This window comes from Cydia strobilella, chromosome 3 (assembly GCF_947568885.1).
Source record: "Cydia strobilella chromosome 3, ilCydStro3.1, whole genome shotgun sequence".
In the NCBI taxonomy this organism is placed as follows: Eukaryota; Metazoa; Arthropoda; class Insecta; order Lepidoptera; family Tortricidae; genus Cydia; species Cydia strobilella.
The window spans coordinates 9,632,045-9,652,491 of NC_086043.1; positions in this window are offsets into that span (position 1 = coordinate 9,632,045).

A 20,447-nucleotide genomic window follows, 5' to 3' on the forward strand; every position below is an offset into this window, starting at 1 on the left:
TCTTTAGAATCAATATCCTCGGAGGAGAATGGGGATATTCATGTATGGAGAAGCGTTCATCCACTATCGTTCTAACGAGTTTTTTTTTTAACAACTTCTGGTTTTATTAAAAGGACGTATGTATGACTTTTGCTTATATGTTTTTTTCATATTATACAAAGGTGCGGAACCCTCCAATATGAGTGGCCCGGTTTTTTTTTGCTTTAGGTATTCACTTTTTTGGTAGGCCTTATGTGTGAGGAGTCCAACCGTTGGATATTTTTCAGATATTAAAAAATGCGTTTAAAATCAGTTGTCTATCCGTATTTTCACTAAGCTGTTTAATAACAACTTATGATTTAATAAACACCACGTATAGTCGATCGGAAAATTTATATATAAACTAAGCCACTGGTTTACTAATAAATAAATTAATAGGTTCCTAAGTTGTACTACTCACAATTCTGCTATATCTGCTATTTACAGGATTCTTCTACACGAAAATTGTTTTGAACACGATCGGTTAAGCCATTAAGAGAAAAGGGAACTCTTCATACAAACGTAGTCCTCATTTTCCTTTCTGGATATTCACATTATAGAAAATATTTTTTATACAATTTGATGTATAGACTACGTTTGATTTTTCTCGAATTTTCAATTAATATGGGGGCGAAAAAATCCCTCACGTAATTAATGGGCGCCCCCTATAAGAGCTAAAAGTTTTGTAAATTTTGTATGGAATTTAGGGGCATAGCTATGGTGTAAAAATGTTGTCTTTAGAATCAATATCCTCGGAGGAGAATGGGGATATTCATGTATGGAGAAGCGTTCATCCACTATCGTTCTAACGAGTTTTTTTTTAAACAACTTCTGGTTTTATTAAAAGGACGTATGTATGACTTTTGCTTATATGTTTTTTTCATATTATACAAAGGTGCGGAACCCTCCAATATGAGTGGCCCGGTTTTTTTTGCTTTAGGTATTCACTTTTTTGGTAGGCCTTATGTGTAAGGAGTCCAACCGTTGGATATTTTTCAGATATTAAAAAATGCGTTTAAAATCAGTTGTCTATCCATATTTTCACTAAGCTGTTTAATAACAACTTATGATTTAATAAATACCACGTATAGTCGATCGGAAAATTTATATATAAACTAAGCCACTGGTTTACTAATAAATAAATTAATAGGTTCCTAAGTTGTACTACTCACAATTCTGCTATATCTGCTATTTACAGGATTCTAAAGTGTTTAAATAATACCTAACAGAATCTAAAAGTCTGAGAATAATAAATTAAGTAAATAAGTATTTGTTATTGATTAGATGAAGAGTACTCACGAAATGTGCTTCAGCATACAGCAGCGATATTTTTTCATGTAAACATACGAAGCGAGTGATTTGCCTCGCTACATTAAACCGTAAAATTTTGTAAGAGTAAATCGGGCTGCATGATTGATCCAGCCAAATGACGCGTGTGTTCGATTCGGTGCCGCTAAAAACTGTAGGTACTCTTCTATTCTTGTGAACTGGAAAATAGGCTTTCAAGCTTTTATGACAAAAATAGCAACATAATAGGGTTGTTTCCAATTTTTTGGAACGCTTGTCTTACGTTCTATATTAACCAAACGTTGCCCTAATATTCAACTTTTACCCTAAAAACCCTTTCAATATTTCAACGTTTCGATTTGGGTCACGTGACGTGTGTCAAAAGACATTTTAAATTCAATATTTACAAAAACATGCTCATTAGAGGTACACTAAAGGTAGTTTAACATATTGAAATATTATGTTAATGTTTTATTTGTATGTGCGCCTATTTTAAGAAGCCATAGTACTGGCAGTAGATGGAACCCTGTCAAATTTGTATTTGTATAGCAACGGTTCCAGAATTGTTTGTTTACGTTTAGATAAGTCAGTCGGTCAATAACAGCCCTCATGTAAAGTCTGAATAAATTACAAGTATTCACTTTCTTGGTTTCACTGTGTTGATCTCTGCTAAATAGTGATAGGTTTATCCCCCACAGTGGTTATGGGGCCTACGCACGAATAGTGATCAAGAATAGTGTTGACGGTAATAAGAAGAATTTTTCAGCCGAAATGAGTAGTACTACTGTTAAAATTGATCAACTCAACGAAAGTAACTATGAAACATGGAAGATCCAAGTTGAAGCAGTGTTAATAAAAAACGACGCCTGGGGATACGCAAATGGGAGTATCCAGAAACCAGAGACAGTACCCGAAGCAGCAAAATGGGAAACAGGAGATTCTAAAGCTAAGTCCGACTTAATTTTATCGATAACCCCAAGCGAGTTAAGACATTTGAGAGGATGTAAGACATCGCGAGATGTATGGCTAAAGTTAGAGAATATTCATGCTTCCAAGGGACCTGCGAAAAAGGCTACACTGTTAAAAGAGTTGTTGCTGCGAAAATTGGATGAAGGTGGTGACTTAAGAGAACATGTCATGAGATTTTTCGATGTAATAAGCAAATTAGCAGACATGGATATTGAAATGAATGATGATTTGACGTCTATAATGCTCCTGTATAGTTTGCCGTCCAGTTTTGACAATTTCAGATGTGCCATAGAATCTCGAGATGCATTGCCAAAACCAGACGCATTGAAAATTAAGATATTAGAAGAGGAACATTCCAGAAACCAAAAAGAAAGTGTAGATAAGGCACTTCTTGTAAAAGGCAAGAGATCTTCTAAACCCAAGAGTAGTAAAGAGCAACGTCAAGCATATGATGCCTCTGGGCAGGCTAGTTCGAAATTCAAGTATAAATGCTTTAAATGTCACCAGCATGGGCATAAAGCCTCTGAGTGTACACAAAAGAAGAAGGAACATAATGATAGTGCAAAGTATGTGTCGAACTTAAGTAACTTACCAAATGTTGATTCCAATTTTGTAACATTCAATTGTATTTCAGATGTTAATGCTGTTTGCAACGAGAATGGAGATTAGATCGTTGACAGTGGGTGTACGTCACACTTGTGCAATGATGCAGATAAATTTGGTACTACATTAATACAGTTGTCAGGTAAGCTAAATTTAGCGACGAATTCGAGCACAAACGTACAAGGTAAGGGGACAGTAAGATTTTCTTCATGTGATAATGGTTCTAAAACTGAAGTGCAACTGTTAAATACTCTATTTGTTCCGGATTTGCGATGTAACCTAATTTCTGTAGCTAAAATTACTGATCTAGGGTATAGCGTTACGTTCAAGAAAAACATAGCTAGTGTTCAAGATAGCTATGGTAACACTAAACTTGTCGCGAATCGTAAAGGTAATCTATATTACGTTGAGGAACATTGTGATGGAGTGTCAGCGATTTCTGAGCGAAAGGTTGACGTATGGTTGATGCATGAGCGTTTAGGTCACTTAAATGCGAAAGATCTTGTCCGAGTCTTAAACAAATCTGGCATGAACTTAAAAATGACAGATGTAGCTGAGTTGTACGATTGTGACATTTGTGCGAAAGGAAAAATGAGTAGGTTGCCTTTTTCTAGATCGAGTGGGCCATGCGATGAAAAGTTGAGGATAATACATTCTGATGTAGTAGGACCTATGCAGCATACGTCAATAAATGGAGCGAAATATTTCGTAACCTTTATCGACGATCATACGAGATGGTGTGAAGTATATTTTCTTAGCAAGAAAAGTGAAGTCTTCACTACATTCAAGGTATATAAAAATCACGTAGAGAACCTATTCGGACGTAAAATAACTTATCTTCATACAGATAACGGAGGCGAATACTGTAATCGAGATTTCGACGAGTTCCTGATGAAAGAAGGAATAGCAAGAAGATTGACAATTCCTGGAGTACCCCAGCAGAACTCCGTCGCGGAAAGAAAGAACAGGACCTTGGTAGAAATGGCGAGATGTATGCTGATTTCGTCAGGACTTTCCCCGGGTTTCTGGGCAGATGCTGTAGCAACAGCTTGCCACATAAGAAACCGTTGTCCGACCAGAAGTCTTGAAGGTGAGATACCTTTTGAGAAATGGTTTGAGCGACCTGTCAAGTTAGACTACTTACACAAGTTTGGATCTAAGGTACACGTCTTGGACAAGTCAACCGGGAAAGATAAGTTCGCACCAAGAAGCCTGGAAGGTATCTTTGTAGGCTATCCCAGAGATCGTAAGGGTTACAGAGTATGGATACCGAAACAACGACAAGTTATCATGTCTAGAGATGTAAAATTTCACGAAGCATCACAAGAGAAAAGTGAAGATAAAGAAAACATAAACCTTAAGATTGACCCCTTTGAAATCGATAAGAGTGAATCGGTAAATATTCAAAATCAACCTTTATCGGTAGATATAGAATTCCATCCGACTCAAACTAGTGGAAATCCGGTCGTACATATCTCCAATCACGAGGATGAGTGCATCGAGTCATCGAGTGGTCGTGATCCAGAACCTCAGGGAGGAGACGATGTTCCCGTTGAAGTCCGCCAAATGACAGACGATCCAGCTACTATCGCGGAATCATCTCAACATGATCCTCATCAAGACGACATTCATGTTGATGGGGGGAGGATAGTAAAGAGAGGTCCAGGGCGACCGCGACTGGAGCGAGGTCATATTGGGCGTCCACGGAAAATATACAACATGGTTGACGTAGAGCCACAGGTTTCCTTGGAAGAAGGCGTTGAGTCGACTGATGGCTCATCAGTGGACTCACCCATAAGTGATGAGTATGCAGACTGCGAGGATTTCGTTGGAGTAGCCGAAATAACACTAAAGGAGGCCTTATCCGGTAATGAGCGAAAAGGATGGAAAGACGCAATAATCTCAGAAGTAAAAAGTTTAATCAAAAACGATACTTTCGATGTTGTCAAGAAACCTATGGGTCGAAATGTTGTTGGTTGCCGTTACATATTGACAACGAAGATAAATGTCGATAGAACTGAGAAGAAGAAAGCCAGACTAGTCGCGAAAGGTTTTAGCCAACGTTACGGCATCGATTACCAGAAAACCTTTGCGCCAGTCGCTAGGCTTGACTCGGTAAGATTGTTAGTTGCACTTGCAGTGGAACTAGATCTTGAAATTCATCAGTTGGACATTAATACGGCATATTTAAATGGATTACTAGAAGAGGAGATATACATGAAGGTGCCAGATCTTCTAGACGAATGTTTGCAAGATCTAACACGATTGGAGCAGCCAGGTTCAGTTTTGCATGAAAGAGCTAGCAAGATGTTATGCGACCTGAGGTCTGGAGGCAGTGTGTGCAGGCTCAAAAGGTCGCTGTACGGGCTTAAGCAAGCTGGTCGACAGTGGAACATCAGACTGGACGAACAGCTGAAATGCATGGGATTGCAAGCATCTTTAAATGAGCCGTGTCTTTATTTTAAAAATATAGATTCGCAAACTAAACTCCTTGTATTAGTTTACGTGGATGATATTCTCGTCGCTTCGCAAAGAGGTGAATGCATTGAACATTTCAAAAAGGAACTGGCCACTAAGTTTGAATTGAAAGATTATGGCATTGCGAAATATATGTTAGGCATAGAGTTTGACAGATGTGACAAAGGCATGAAATTGTCACAAGAAAAATACATTGATGATTTATTGATTAAATTTCATATGGATAAAAGTAAACCAATATCTACGCCTATGGAAGTTAAGCAAAAGATGGAAAAACCTGCGAGTAAGTGCAGTGAAAGTGAACAGTACCCATATCGTGAAATTATAGGTTCGTTGATGTACCTCTCTACGGGAACGAGACCTGACATTACGAATACCGTGGCTGTACTGAGTCAATTCTTGGATTGCCCTAATGAGGAATGTTGGAATGCTGCAAAGCGTGTGCTGCGATACCTAAAGCATACAAAACAATATGGACTTGTTTACAAAAAGACAGGTAAATCATTGCATGGTTACTCGGATGCTGATTGGGGAGGATGTTTGATAGATAGACGTTCTTACTCCGGTTATGTTTTTATGTTAGGAGGTGGATGCGTGTCGTGGAAGTCGCAGAAGCAGAAATGTGTCAGTACCTCATCCTGTGAATCCGAATACGTAAGCTTGGCCTCGTCAATGAAGGAAGCAATTTACTTGAACAGCTTGCTTACTGAAATTGGGTTACGTAAGTTTGCACCATTATCTTTACATGTAGATAATCAGGGGGCGATTTGTCTTGCGAGCGATCCAATGTTCCATTCTCGGAGTAAACACATTGACATAAGGTACCACTTTGTACGAAGTGTATTAAAGGACAGTAAAAGTATTGAGTTAAAGTACTTACCAACCAGCTCAATGCTTGCCGACATATTAACGAAGGCTTTGCCTAGAGAAAAGCACTATACGTGCATGCGCGGTTTAGGCATTGCTTGTTAATTGTTTATTTATTTTTACAGTTGTTCTTTGATGTCACTTTGATTTGTTTGTATGTTTTATTGTGTTCCAATTTATTTTGAATATGCACATTAAGGGGGCGTATTGAAATATTATGTTAATGTTTTATTTGTATGTGCGCCTATTTTAAGAAGCCATAGTACTGGCAGTAGATGGAACCCTGTCAAATTTGTATTTGTATAGCAACGGTTCCAGAATTGTTTGTTTACGTTTAGATAAGTCAGTCGGTCAATAACAGCCCTCATGTAAAGTCTGAATAAATTACAAGTATTCACTTTCTTGGTTTCACTGTGTTGATCTCTGCTAAATAGTGATAGGTTTATCCCCCACATAACATGTTCTTATGATCCAAAAAAAATTATTGGGATACAATTCCGCCCTAAGATTTATAGATGGAAACAACCCTATATTATGACCCGTATTCAGAATATCAAGTTAAAATAAAAAACCGGCCAACTGCGAGTCAGACTTGCGCACGAAGGATTCCGTACCATTACGCAAAAAACGGCAACGGCAAAAAAAATCACCTGTTTTATGGGAGGCCCACTTAAATATTTATTTTATTCTGTTTTTAGTATTTGTTATAGCGGCAACAGAAATACATCATCTGTGAAAATTTCAACTGTAGCTATCACGGTTCATGAGATACAGTCTGGTGACAGACAGACATACAGACAGACAGATGGACAGATGGACATAATTATGGACAGACGGACAGACGGACAGTCTTAGTAATGGGGTCCCGTTTTTTACCCTTTGGGTACGGAACCCTAAAAACGTTGATATTTTGCTTTCATTTTAGGCGGTTCTAGTTTGAAGTAATAAGATAAGTGCATCAGGAATAATTTAAATACCGTCAAATGTGCTTACTTTGCTCCCCACTGGGTAATTGAGCTCCAACAGATTTTATATACATATGAAAAGTAGGTATATCAAAACTTTATTTAAATGTTATAAGTGTTATAACATAATAGTATGATGGTCTACTATATTAAGTATTTTTGTTATAGAGGACAATTCAAACGTGCACTAGACATCAAAATGACATTACAATTGTTAACTTAAAATCACTGGCCCTCGAGTTAGATATTTTATTAACAAAGGTGTGCAAAATTAAAAAAAAAAAATTTTTTTTGGAACAGTTTGAGTTCGAATCAAAACGATATCTAATCTGAATGATGTCAGTTAGTAATCATTCGCGCGTTCGTTTCGCTCGAACTTGTCCGTACATTTATTAGCACGAACGATAACTAACTGACATCATTCAGATTAGATATCGTTTTGATTCGAACTCGAACTGTTCCAAAAAAAATTTTTTTTTTTTTTAATTTTGCACACCTTTGTTAATAAAATATCTAACTCGAGGGCCAGTGATTTTAAGTTAACCACATGCATTTTGCTTTGGCATGTTAATGAATGAATAATTGATAAAAATTAAAAATTACTTGGCTTGGTTTGATTAGCGTCACGCAAACCAGACGCCTTCGTTCAACGCCCAGTTGCGTGTCGTGAAAATAGTCAAGCCGTGTAATGTTTCAGACTCTAAATGGTGGTTTCGTTTTATATTCTGTTGTATACATAGAACTATCAAGTTTATGTCGCGAATCAGGATTAAGCTTAAATGTGTTGAGTAACTTGTACACCGCATGCAAGTTCTGCATACAAATGGCTTGCGTGATTTTGCTTTAAAGTTTTTGAAGCGGAATTAAGTCCACTGAATTAGGTCGGTGGCCAGGCCGGACAGTATTTAAGGTAGAAATTTATAATTACGTCAAATTAAAAAGAGTATATCTATGAAATGGGTCCATATTGGCTCACATAACATTACTTGTCATATTATTTTTCATAATAACGCTTTTTGATCATAATAATCATTTGTCATAATTTTTTTGCGTACAAATTTGTTGTATATAAATTTGTATTACCAAAATCATTGCTCATAATTATCTGTAGGCAGATTTTTTAAACAACATAATGTCATTTTCAACTATTCGTCACGACTCATAATGGTTTTTATAATAAACTTATTAATTATAAACTTAAATTGTATAAGTATTTGAAAGCATAACATATAAAGTATGGGTGTATTGGAACGTACACAGCGATTTTTAGAAAATGAAAAGTAATAAATAAAGCCAATTACATGTAAAGTTATTATTTCATACCCCATTTAATTTAATTATTATTATTAATTTTTATTAGTCATGTCTCCGCAACTTTTTTATTTTTCATGTACCTAGCCTATTAAGCTATTTCGGCCCGCCAAGGAGTCGACGAAGCGCCGCTTCGCGGGGCTCCTTTTTCCGCTCTGAGGAACACAAGAAACCTAACACTCCTCCTCGCTTCGCTCGTCGTCGTACCTATCCCGACTCTGGGACTGTATTTCTTTTTTGATAGCAAGTTGAATGTAGTGTGGATGCAAGATACCTGACAGTTTATAAATAAAACCAGGTAAAGTTTAAAATAAATATTATATTAAATTTTATTACTTAAAATCGTTATGTTAAAAAATAAATATGATATAAAATTTTATTATTTAAAATCGTTATATTAAAAGAATATATGAAAATTAACATTAGTATTATAGATATTTATTATGATTGACATTATTAACATGAATGATTTGGTGTTACGATAGTTATGCGCAAAGACAAGTTATAAGTAATGATCATTATGATATAAAATTATATAACAAACATTTTCGGACTTCCAATAATCGAAGTCGCAATTTTATGTGAACTTTGGCGCACCCCTATGAAATTCGTAAATATTTGATGAAGTACCTAACTCAAATTATTTTTGACAACTCCAGTTTAGAGGAGCTAGGTATTACCCTAAAATTAAAATAAGATTAGTACCTAGGTACGATAAATATAGGTATTTGTTCAGCTACCTACGTACAATTGTACAGATATATATATATATATATATATATATATATATATATATATATACTCGTATCCGTCTCTTATGAAGAAGTACAAATATTTTTCCAAATCCACCTTGCACTTGCATGTCTTGAAATTGCATGAAATCGGAAAAATATATTTTAAAAGAAATTATTTTTATGCAATTTTAATATACAAGTGGACATGTGAGTGGCAATTTTACGCCATTGTTTTGCCGTTCGTAATATCAGGCCGCGATGCATCCACAAATTGTATCAGGCCGTTGAAAAGTGACGCTCTCGGGCCATCATACAAAAAGCAGTGACAGCGGAATTTCTCATTACAGCTCCAGGCAAGATCCCCATACATCACGATGGGCAAATATAGCGTTTAACATCCCCCTCGCAGCCATTAATAGTCACACATACGTATAGGCTGTCACATGTCCACTTAAAGTCAATTCGATAACTTATATCTGGTAATAAAAATGTTGGTAATGTTGATCACCAATATCCACTACATAGACGGTCAATTTGGTCACGCTCGGTGAGAATTTAAACCTAATCTCTTACTTAGGTATTGTTTATGAATTGAATTATTTTTCCTTTTACTTTATTGCTCATAATAATGAGTTTACCCCTGTCTTCTAATCAACTAAAGAACCAAACAAAAACGTATCAATAGGTATCTATTGATGCAATGAGATACATTTAAGAAGTTTTGGCTTTACAACATTGTGTCTACTTTGAAGACTTTAAGTGAAAATAACGTAGGAAATATAAATAATCACGTGCCCGCGTCGCGTGAGTTCTTTATATTACCATTTGACATATTGAAAAAATAAATCGTTCAGTTTCTCCTTCACCGACCTCGACTGACGAAGACTGCTAGAAAGAAAAATATAACTGCAATTAAGACTAAAAAATATTTATTTAATTTGGAACTATAACAATCAATAATGTAAGACAGAGCCCGCATAATCAGACACGTTTATCACATTAAGAACACTGGTAAAAATCAGCATAAAAATATTACTGTATGTTTTGGAGTAGGGCCTATATAGCTATTTCGAAAGCGACTGCCATCTGAAGGCCATATTTTTCTTATAAAACCTTGTATGATATAATAATGATCTTGTTAAAATAATTAAACGGATTTAATTTTCTAATGTCACTCACTAATCTACAAAATTGACAGTGAAAACACCCGCGTCAACACCGCAGCAGTAATGCAGCTGCAGTTGCCATGCCGAAAGCAAGAGGCCACAACCCTTGTGTCTTATAATAACAATAGGATTCTCTGCCTCTTGCTTGCCTTAATCGGTCGTCTAGAGTGGAGTCGTTAGAGTTTTAAGCTCCAGTGGTGGAAGTGAAATATGCATAAGACGCGAGTTGGCACAGTGGCTGTTACAGCCACTGGGTAGAAAGCGGCGTACACCTCTCGACACCCCTGAGCCGCTCACACCGGTGTTGCTCTTGAGCCATCCTAGATGTCGCTTTTTGTGGGGGCCCATCTTGTGAGGGCGAGTCACCGCCTGCCGGAAATAAAATTGCATACCGTTTTACTAGGCAGGCGTCTAGTTTTTTATCCCGTAGCTCAGTACTTAGTCCATCGCTTTCACCCAATAACCTAGTTCATTTTAGATTCCATCAACTCCCAATAGTCCTTACACCCTGGCGGGTGCTGCCTCTGCGTGCGTCCCGTGACACGGGCAAGGGCGTCGAAAGGGCATTTATTTTACGTGTTGGCCTAAGGATTGGACTTCGGCTCCGCGCGCGCCTCTCAAATGTCCGGAGCATTATTGTTCCGTGTTGGGTAAAGACATACAATAATAATTGTACTGAACTCACAAGGTTTACTCTGACGAGTAGCACTAATTAATCTCGTCGTGTACTTTCAGCCTTGCAGTTAGCGAAATTGATTTATGTACGGCCGCATAATGGCTATTTGTGTTTTTGAACTTAATTAACATTATAATTTAGGTGCTTGCTGGTATAACGTATTATTAACTCAGATGCCGTAATTAAGAAATAATTTTGTAGACATTTTTTTGTTCATAAAATAAAACTATGAAAACGGATTATATCGCGTATATTGAATTTATAATACATCCCGACGTTTTTAGTATGTGTGGGTATTTTTGCACTTGGTAGTTTATCCACAATCACCCGTTGCTACGAACGCTGTAAAGGGTTCGAAACGTAGGGGTGTATTATAGATTCAATATTCACGATATATTACCGTTTTCATAGTTTTATTTCATGAGTAGCTATCGCGGTAACCGAAGACAATATTTTGTTGTTCATAATTAGTTCTAAATACCTAGTCTAGTACTCTACCTTGGAACCAATGTATGATTTTATACCAGTGGCGGTGGAGACTGCAGGACCTTGGGGTGCGGAGGCTAAGGAGTTTGTGTGGGAATTGGGTCGGCGACTGAGAGATAGGGGTTGCGATCCTCGCTCCGGATCGTACCTGGTCCAACAGATCTCCTTGGCAATTCAACGGGGCAACGCTGCCAGTGTCATGGGGACGTTTGGGCCGGCTACGGTCCGGGGTGGCACCATAGCCTAAATAGTTTAATTTAGTGGTTAAGATTGACAAAGCCTGTTGCGGATTACATCATTTGTAAGTAGATGACGAAGCCTGTTGCTGATTTGCTTTTGTGTCCACTTGACGAAGCCTGCGTTGCCGATCACGATCTATGCATGGACTTTCTATTTACTGTTTTATTTATTGTGACGTGAAAATCTGCAAATAAATATTATTCTAAATAAAAACATTACAAATATAACTAAACAAGAAATCCAACCAAATTATTGTATAATGTTATGGCAATTCTATCATTGTGTTAAGTAGACAATACGATACTTAAACTGCTGTTTATAGAAAGACACGATCAACAAAAATACAGATGCATAAACAACAGGGGCGGTCTCGTCGCTAAAGAGTTCTCTTCCACACATCCCTATTATGCATACAGTAGCGGAAAATAATCTACTTATCATAGTGCAGGTACATTTGCATAAGTTTTTTGATAATTTCTCAAAAACAGCTCTAGCGATTTTGATGAAATTTACAATATTCCCTATATTGGACAATTTGATCAAACTAGGGTACATTTTTAAAATAATTAGTTTGCCCGAGTTTCACGGTAGCCCGGACTAACTGGTCAATTCGAACAACGTGATAATTACTAGATACGAGAACAATACGAGAATCTAATAGATACGTTATATCTCGTTCGTATATCGTTATCTTTTGCAGTTCGATTCGAAAAACCAATTGTCATTTCACGCTACAATTATTGTGACGTTTTGGGATATCCATTAGATGTCTAAGTAATATCTTAAGCAAATGTTAAAGAGATCGTTCAAAAGGACATTCGGAATCGCGGAAATGTCAAATTTGACATAACTTCCTTAAATATCTCGTTATCGTTTCTGTTTCATATCTAGAGGATATCTAGTTAATATCTAGATCATTGTTCGTATTGGCCCGCAGATGTTACATATTGAAATAGTCTAAGGGTGTTTAGCTAGTAGTCACTTAGGATAAATATAGCATTTCCTAGGGATAAAGCATCTCAAGGTCATCGCTAATTAACAAATAATTGGAAGAATATATTAACATTGATAAGTGTAAGTACACGGGCGAAAAAACAAACATATAATTAGCACCCTCAGTGTGCGTATTAAACCTTGGCACATTCCAGTAAATTGGGTCAGTGGAACCAATATGTATTTGCTTAATGTTACAATATTGTTTATTTTGCGTATGTTTTGCTTCAATAACTGTGGTTCGTGACGGTCCCGAGGCACTTTCAGCAGACACAAATTAACTACGAGCTTAAGTCTGTCGATCGGGGTTCTAGTCACGAACTGACTGAATTTAGATGAGTGTATCAACTTGTATGGTCAGATCGAGAGTGCCTTAGTTCAAGTTGAGTGTTTGCCTTGATGACATTAGATTGTTGAGACAGGCAACGGACCTTTAATATTATAGAGTTCTAAGACAGAATTGTCCGTACTACAATTGAAGTACTCATCAACGATAATCAGCAGTGAATTAAAAAATTACTACACTGTGGCTAAAAATAAAGTGCATTCCTGTTGCCAGGGAGGTTTTGGGATTATACTGAGCAACTATTACTATGGGACCAACCCCGAAATAGGGAAAAAAACTAATTGGCTGTTTCATGTTTTTTCGTGGTTGCTCCCATAGTAAAAGTTGCTCAGTATAATCCCAAAACCTCCCTGGCAACGGGAATGCACTTATTTTTTAGCCACCCTGTATAATAAAATGTAGCGAACATTTTAACGGTGACATACGAGTTGGTTTAACCAACCGTTAGTAAACAAATATATGTAATTATATATGTACATAAAACAACTGCCTAACTTCCCGAATGTTGTACTAGCTCATAAAAGCTGGTATCTAGAGTCTGCGCGGTAAGTGACTCATAGAGTTTTGACGACCCGTCTGGCCTAGTGGGTGACCCTGCCTATGAAGCCGATGGTTCCGGGTTCAAATCCTGGTAAGAGTATTTATTTGTGCGATGAGCACAGATATTTGTTCCTGAGTCATGGGTGTTTTCTATGTATTCAAGTATTTATAATTATTTATATGTATGTACATATATATATATATATGTATTACATATATCGTTGTCTAAGTACCCACAACACAAGCCTTATTGAGCTTACTGTGGGACCTAGTCAATCTGTGTGATAATGTCCTATAACATTTATTTATTTATTTATAGAATGTATTGATATCCTCATATTCCTCGACTTTTTTTTTTGTCGCACAGACTATAGTGCCAACTAAGTTGATTCAGAACTGCTACTCGATTGATATTATTTTGCAAGTCGGCGTGTCCTTTGTCAACGTCAGTTTTGACAGTCGACCTCTCAGTAGGTACCTACACCATATTTTTATGAAGTAAAATGTAATATTGGACACTGATATTTTTAGAAATGTTTTCCTCAATTGTAGGATTATTATGTTTATATCGCAAAAGTTATTTATAACCATCTTGCGAGGGACTGCATAAATAATATTTGAATACCTATTGATTCTTTAGGTATAGGTATTTTTCTACGTGCGAAAGTATTTAAAAAAAATACTCCATTGTATTAATTAGGTACAAGAAAGAAAAACAAAACAATTAATTTTTATTGTTGCCTACATAGGTACCCATCATACAAGCTTTACTGAGCAAACAGTGAGGCTAAGTAAATAAAAGAATAATAATTTAGTTGACTCAACTTATAAAACAATTTGTTAGGTAAGTAGTAAGTACTCATGTTTGGTTACGATTTAGCGTGAACATAAACGAGCGCGTGGAAATAAAACTTCTCTTTATTATCAGCCCAGCAAGAAAAAAACAAAAGAATAATAGTTATTTGTTATACAAGGGTGCAAAGTTGTATTTTACCCGCGAGTGTGGAATTGAAACACGAGCAAGCGAAAGGATTCTATAGTTGAACCACGAGCGAAGCGAGTGGTTCTAAAATAGAATCCTGAGCGTAGCAAGTGTTTCAACACACGAGAAGTAAAATACATTTGCACCCGTGTGTAACACAAAACTTTTCACCTCACTATAGCGAGGAAAGTGCAACATCCACAGGCGTTAGATCATCTTCATCACTGAAATCACTCATTTTTTACGATATTATAACAAAAAACTGGAAATTCTGTATTTTTACGTGAGAAGTTTTTAAGTAAAAATTTTGTTGACAATGTTGACATTTCTGACGTATGAAATGTCAATGATGCGTTTTGAAATTGCATTGACTCAACTTGTGCGTTCAGAATTATATTTAACATCATTATTAAAAAACAAACGTTTCTTATGGAACTTTAAGGTTTATGACATAAAATCATTAAATAAAGCTAAATTTGGTATTTTTTATTAGATTCTCAAACCATTTGTTTAATGATAATTAATATCAAACGAATCATTATTATGAGCGTTTTACGTTTTGTTATCTGTCAAGCTACTTGAACGCGCCATCCAAGGTCAAATTACTTTCCCCACTAGTGGATAAAATGCGTTTTTCCCCGCTAGTTTTAAAGAATAAAAGACAACTTTCCGAGCTAGTGAGGGGAAAAATATTTAAAGCTGGCTAAAGATATTATCTACCATTGAACCATGCACAAAAGTATCCAAAATTAGATTTAATACCTAATTTAATAGTGCAAACATAACCTATATAGTATCAAATGTAAGTTATCCTCTACTAGGTCATAATATACTTTAGAGCCCGAAAATACTATCAGATCCAACGTGTTAGGGCTGACTGTACTTTTTTTGTAACAAAAATACAATTAGATTGCGTTGTTTTATCACTGAGTTCCTAATGAATGAATGAATGTTTCTTAATTCAGACAATAGATAGGTCATAATTATAAAATACAAATACAATAAATTTATAAGAAAAAAAAATACAGTAAAAATAAAATATATAACCACTAACCACTGTCCTATGTCCTATTACCACTTCCTGTGGCCATAATCAGATCATCTTGAAGGTTCCATAATATTGCTGTCACCCAACGTGTAAGTATGTGAATAAGTTTCAGCTTAATAGAATAATGGGAAGTAACTATAATTTAGGTTGCAAGATTTGACACGGTATACATACAGCTTGTAAAAAAACTATGTTTTATTCATTCATTCTCAAAATTTTACATTATTTAATAGTTATCATGGCTAACAAATTATGTATGCGAGCATCATGTAGTAATAACAAATTGAAATAGTAAAATAATGGTTTTATAATTCAGTATGGTAAGCAGTTATATACATGATATTAATTTCAATTATAAATATAAAGATATATATTCGCACAACAAAGAAACAGCCAATAACTTGTATCGTAACAAATAGCACAAAATAAAACCATTCCTATACCAAATAATATTAGCATATATATGACCTAGTAAATAGATTCCATAATAACGTATTCGATATTGTCACACGCAAAGTGAAGGTAAGACAATTCTATTTACTCCTTTAGAAAATACCTGCGCAAAGGTCGGCTCAATATTGTTTATAAATTGGTATAAGATTATCTTAATTTGCCTTTTGTTTCATCATTTCATTATTCAAAAGTAAAAGTAAACTTAAAAAAAAAAACAAATTCAAATAAATCCTGTAACCTCAAAAACGATCCTTCGACAAGAATTAAGTAGTACTTGACTTTACTACAGTCAAGTACTACGTACATACCTATCTCTATTCGAAGGAAATAAATGCCGGAGTCAAATCCCGAGACAATTTAAAACGTGCAAAGCTATTTAAAAGTAAGGAAATTGAAAATGAACTCGACGGGAATAGAATCAGGGGCATAAGTTGTATAGTGGTTGGAGGTATAGCACATTAAGCAAGGTTCGATTATTATTGACCTTATACAAAATGTAAGCAACATTTTGAAGACATCAAAGGACAAAGTCGGATGCTCCTTTTCTTAACATTTTTGGTTTGTAATAGAGGCTAAATATTACAGGTACCTACTATAACGTATACAAATAAGTACGGAGCGTTAGCGATTGGCATGTTGGCTACGCGACCTGTTCTTACAACATTAAATTGCCAGGCCATTAAAAGGTTATTTTTAAATAAAAGATGTTAATTGAAAAGTGCAGTAGCTAGTGACGCACTACAATGAGTCGCAATAGTAAATTCATATAACTTTACTACAATTAAGGGAATAAACAGGCTTCGAATAGATACCTACTTTAAAATGCAGCCTGCATAATCAGGCTGTATAAATTCTCTTAATTTTTTTAACTCGCAGCTTTAATTTTAATATTAAACAATGGTGTTTCACGTAATAGTACAGTGGCCAGAGGGCCTAATACACCATTCGATGTGACTGTACAGTATACTACCGACAAGTGGTATCGTTGTGTTCGGTAGAGTCTACTGAGTACGAAATTCTACTGATTCGTACTAAGCGCTATGCATCCAGCTTTATCATAAGAACGGCTAAGGAGTGGAATTCACTTCCTGCAAATATATTCCCAGTCCACTATAACTTGGATCTTTTTAAATCAAGAGTGAATAGACATCTTTTAGGTAAGCATGATCCATCCTAGACTGCATCGGCACTTACCATCAGGTGAGATTGCGGTCAAGTGCTTGCCTTTTTGTAATAAAAAAAAAAAAAAAAAAAAAATAAGAACTTGTCACTTTCTAAGAGTGTGTGGGGGATAACTGTGACGTCACAAAATCGGAAGTACAGTTTATAACTTTTTTTTTTAAACATACCATGTGGGGTACCAAATGAAAGGGCTTTGTTAGTAGATTACAAATCTATAACATAGTCTAACATTTTCACTACTTGGTCTAATAGTACAATCGGATTAAGTCTATCCTCGAAATCGTTTCAAAGTTATGAAATTTGGTATGTATGTTAATTAAAGGTCTCTTTTTCATGTCCACGCTATTTCACATTTGGGGACCTCGAGGAATCGCAGCCATTTTGGAAAATGTGTATCATCCTGGAGAAATTTGCGTTTTACTCTAAATCTGCGTTCTCTGTGAAAATATGGTGTAAGGCAACATTAAAGCTTATTAAATTCTACACAAAAAAAGTCCTAGATATATTTGCGGAAAAAATACATCTTGTTATTTGTTATAGAAAATTATAGCTGAATCCAGGTTTAGCCCTTTCAGGGCATATTCTCTTGATAGCAATTTGTCTATACATTTGTACACGTTATACCCCAATATCAACATTTTACTCGACTGCGACTTAAATAGAAAGTAGGGTTATGGGTTTAAATACTGATAATCAGTACACCCTGTAGCTCAGGATAGTAGACGGATTTTTTTAAAATGACGTATTGGTTGATTCCTCTTGCCCTTCACAACCTGTTTACACTTGTTTTATTTCTCGAGGTCCCCAAATTAATGTCAAATAGTGTGGACATAAAAAAGAGACCTTTAATTAATATATGTACATACCAAATTTCATAACTTTGGAAGGATTTCGAGGTTAGACTTAATCCGATTGTACTATAACATAAACAGTATGAAACCTTCTTCGACCTTTTTGATTATCTTTTTTATTTATGACACTAATACGATTCTGACTTTTGACAAATGTCATCACTGCCGCACATTTCTGAACAAATTGTCAAAAGCACTGCCAATGATTAATACAGTATGTTTCTTTTTGTGGTCGATTATTGGAAATAACTTTTGTTTGAAAATTTATTTTTTTATCTTTTGTTCTAATAAAAAAAAATACGTTAGAGCATTCCTGAGAAGTAACCCTACGTGGGATTTCAGGGTTTGTCCAATGGCTAAGGTCACCCTGTATAGCTTACAGGTTTGTACGGAACCCTCGGTGCGCGAGTCCGACTCGCGCTTGGCCGGTTTTTGTTATAGCGGCATCAGAAAATACATCATCTGTGAAAATTTCAACTGTCTAGCTATCACGGTTCATGAGATACAGCCTGGTGACAGATAGACGGAAAGCGGAGTCGTAGTAATAGGGTCCCGTTTTTAACCTTGGGTACGGAACCCTAAAAACTGAGTCCCATGTTGATAATACCTAGCTGAAAGTATTTCTAAGGCATTTGTATTCCATCAATTTGCACACATCTCGTATGCACCGGAGCGGCGGTGATCGCTTGCGCTGTGTGTGCCCGGCATAACTCATTGGAGCCCTCGGCTTCAACCCAATTCTGAGATAAATGTTGTTTTCGTGAACGGCAGAATAACAATCGCTCAGTGAAATGATTAATACAGAAAAAATCATCCTTATATTTAATTTAGCAATTTAATAACTCGTTGTCTATGACGGTAACAGTGATTCATCATTGGGTGTGTAAGACGTGTAAAATCTAATAAAGAATCGTACCCTGAGTTTGACAGCTGAAGAAGATGGCACTGTATTATGCCATATGTTTTGTTGTAACTGAATTGTCAAATTTCTACTTTAGAACGACTATGTCGTAGTACGGAGCTGTACTTACAGTAATAACATATACTAATCTATGAGCTCACCGTCACCATCAACGTTACAGATGTAGTGCAACATATTTTTTTTCTATCGTTTTTTCACGGAAACGTACGAACGTGTCTTGCTATTTCAGTCAGTCTCGATACTTAAAGTACTGAGGTTGACTGAAATAGCTTGACAAATACGAACGTTTCCGATAAAATACGATGGAAAACAATTATTATGCACTAATACATCTGTATCTACATGAGCTGTCAAATTTGAAGCACTTATTCTCACCCCTTATTAATAAAACTAGGCAAACCTTTTTCTTTTTAACAAACACAAACGTCAATATAACGGAAATACAGACGTTTATTCAATGAATAACGCCATAAGACTAAACATATCGCGTGTAAACATAACTGTAGACTACTCCTCAAACTAACTAACATTTGTCCAGCGACTTAAAAATTATGAAGTCATTAGACATCCTATTGTTCATACAAATTAAATATTACTTTCAATGTCATCAGAGTAATCGACGTTGCTTGTCATGCTTTAAACGTAATAAAATTCGCAATATATTGCATCTTAGAATAAACTTTAAAGGGTTCTAAAAATCTAAATACAAGTCTTCTCCACGGAACGTCTTTGCTACAGCAGGAAAATAGGTACGTGAAGCAATTGAAATCAGAAAACACCGAAATTTCAATCAAAATGAGGGACAGGGGATTTTCTTCGTGGAATCCAGTGATTAGCAAATGTAAGGGGAAAAACCGGCCAAGTGCGAGTCGGACTCGCGTTCGAAGGGTTCCGTACATTACACAATTTAAACAATGTATTTTGTATGTGAAACGTGACTGGAATGTCTTTAGAAAACCCATACGGGTCGGATCAAAAACTAGGTAATTAAGTTCGACTCACGCTTGACTGCACATTTTTAATAGGTTTTCCTGTGATGGTAAAGAACTATTTTGTGTGTTTTAATGTTAGACCCAGTAGTTTCGGAGATAAAGGGAGGGAAATGCTAATTTTTTGCCTCTTTTCTTGAATAACTTCTAAACTGTTTATACTACAATTATATTTTTTTTTTTGAGATTCTCACAATGAGCTCTTTCATTTGCACGATACAGTTTGAAAAACTTTATTTTTTAATTATCTCACTTATCCCCCAAAAGTGGCTCCCATGTTTAAAATTCATTTGTTTACGTTACATGTCCGTCTTTGGGTCACAAACTTACTTATGTATACC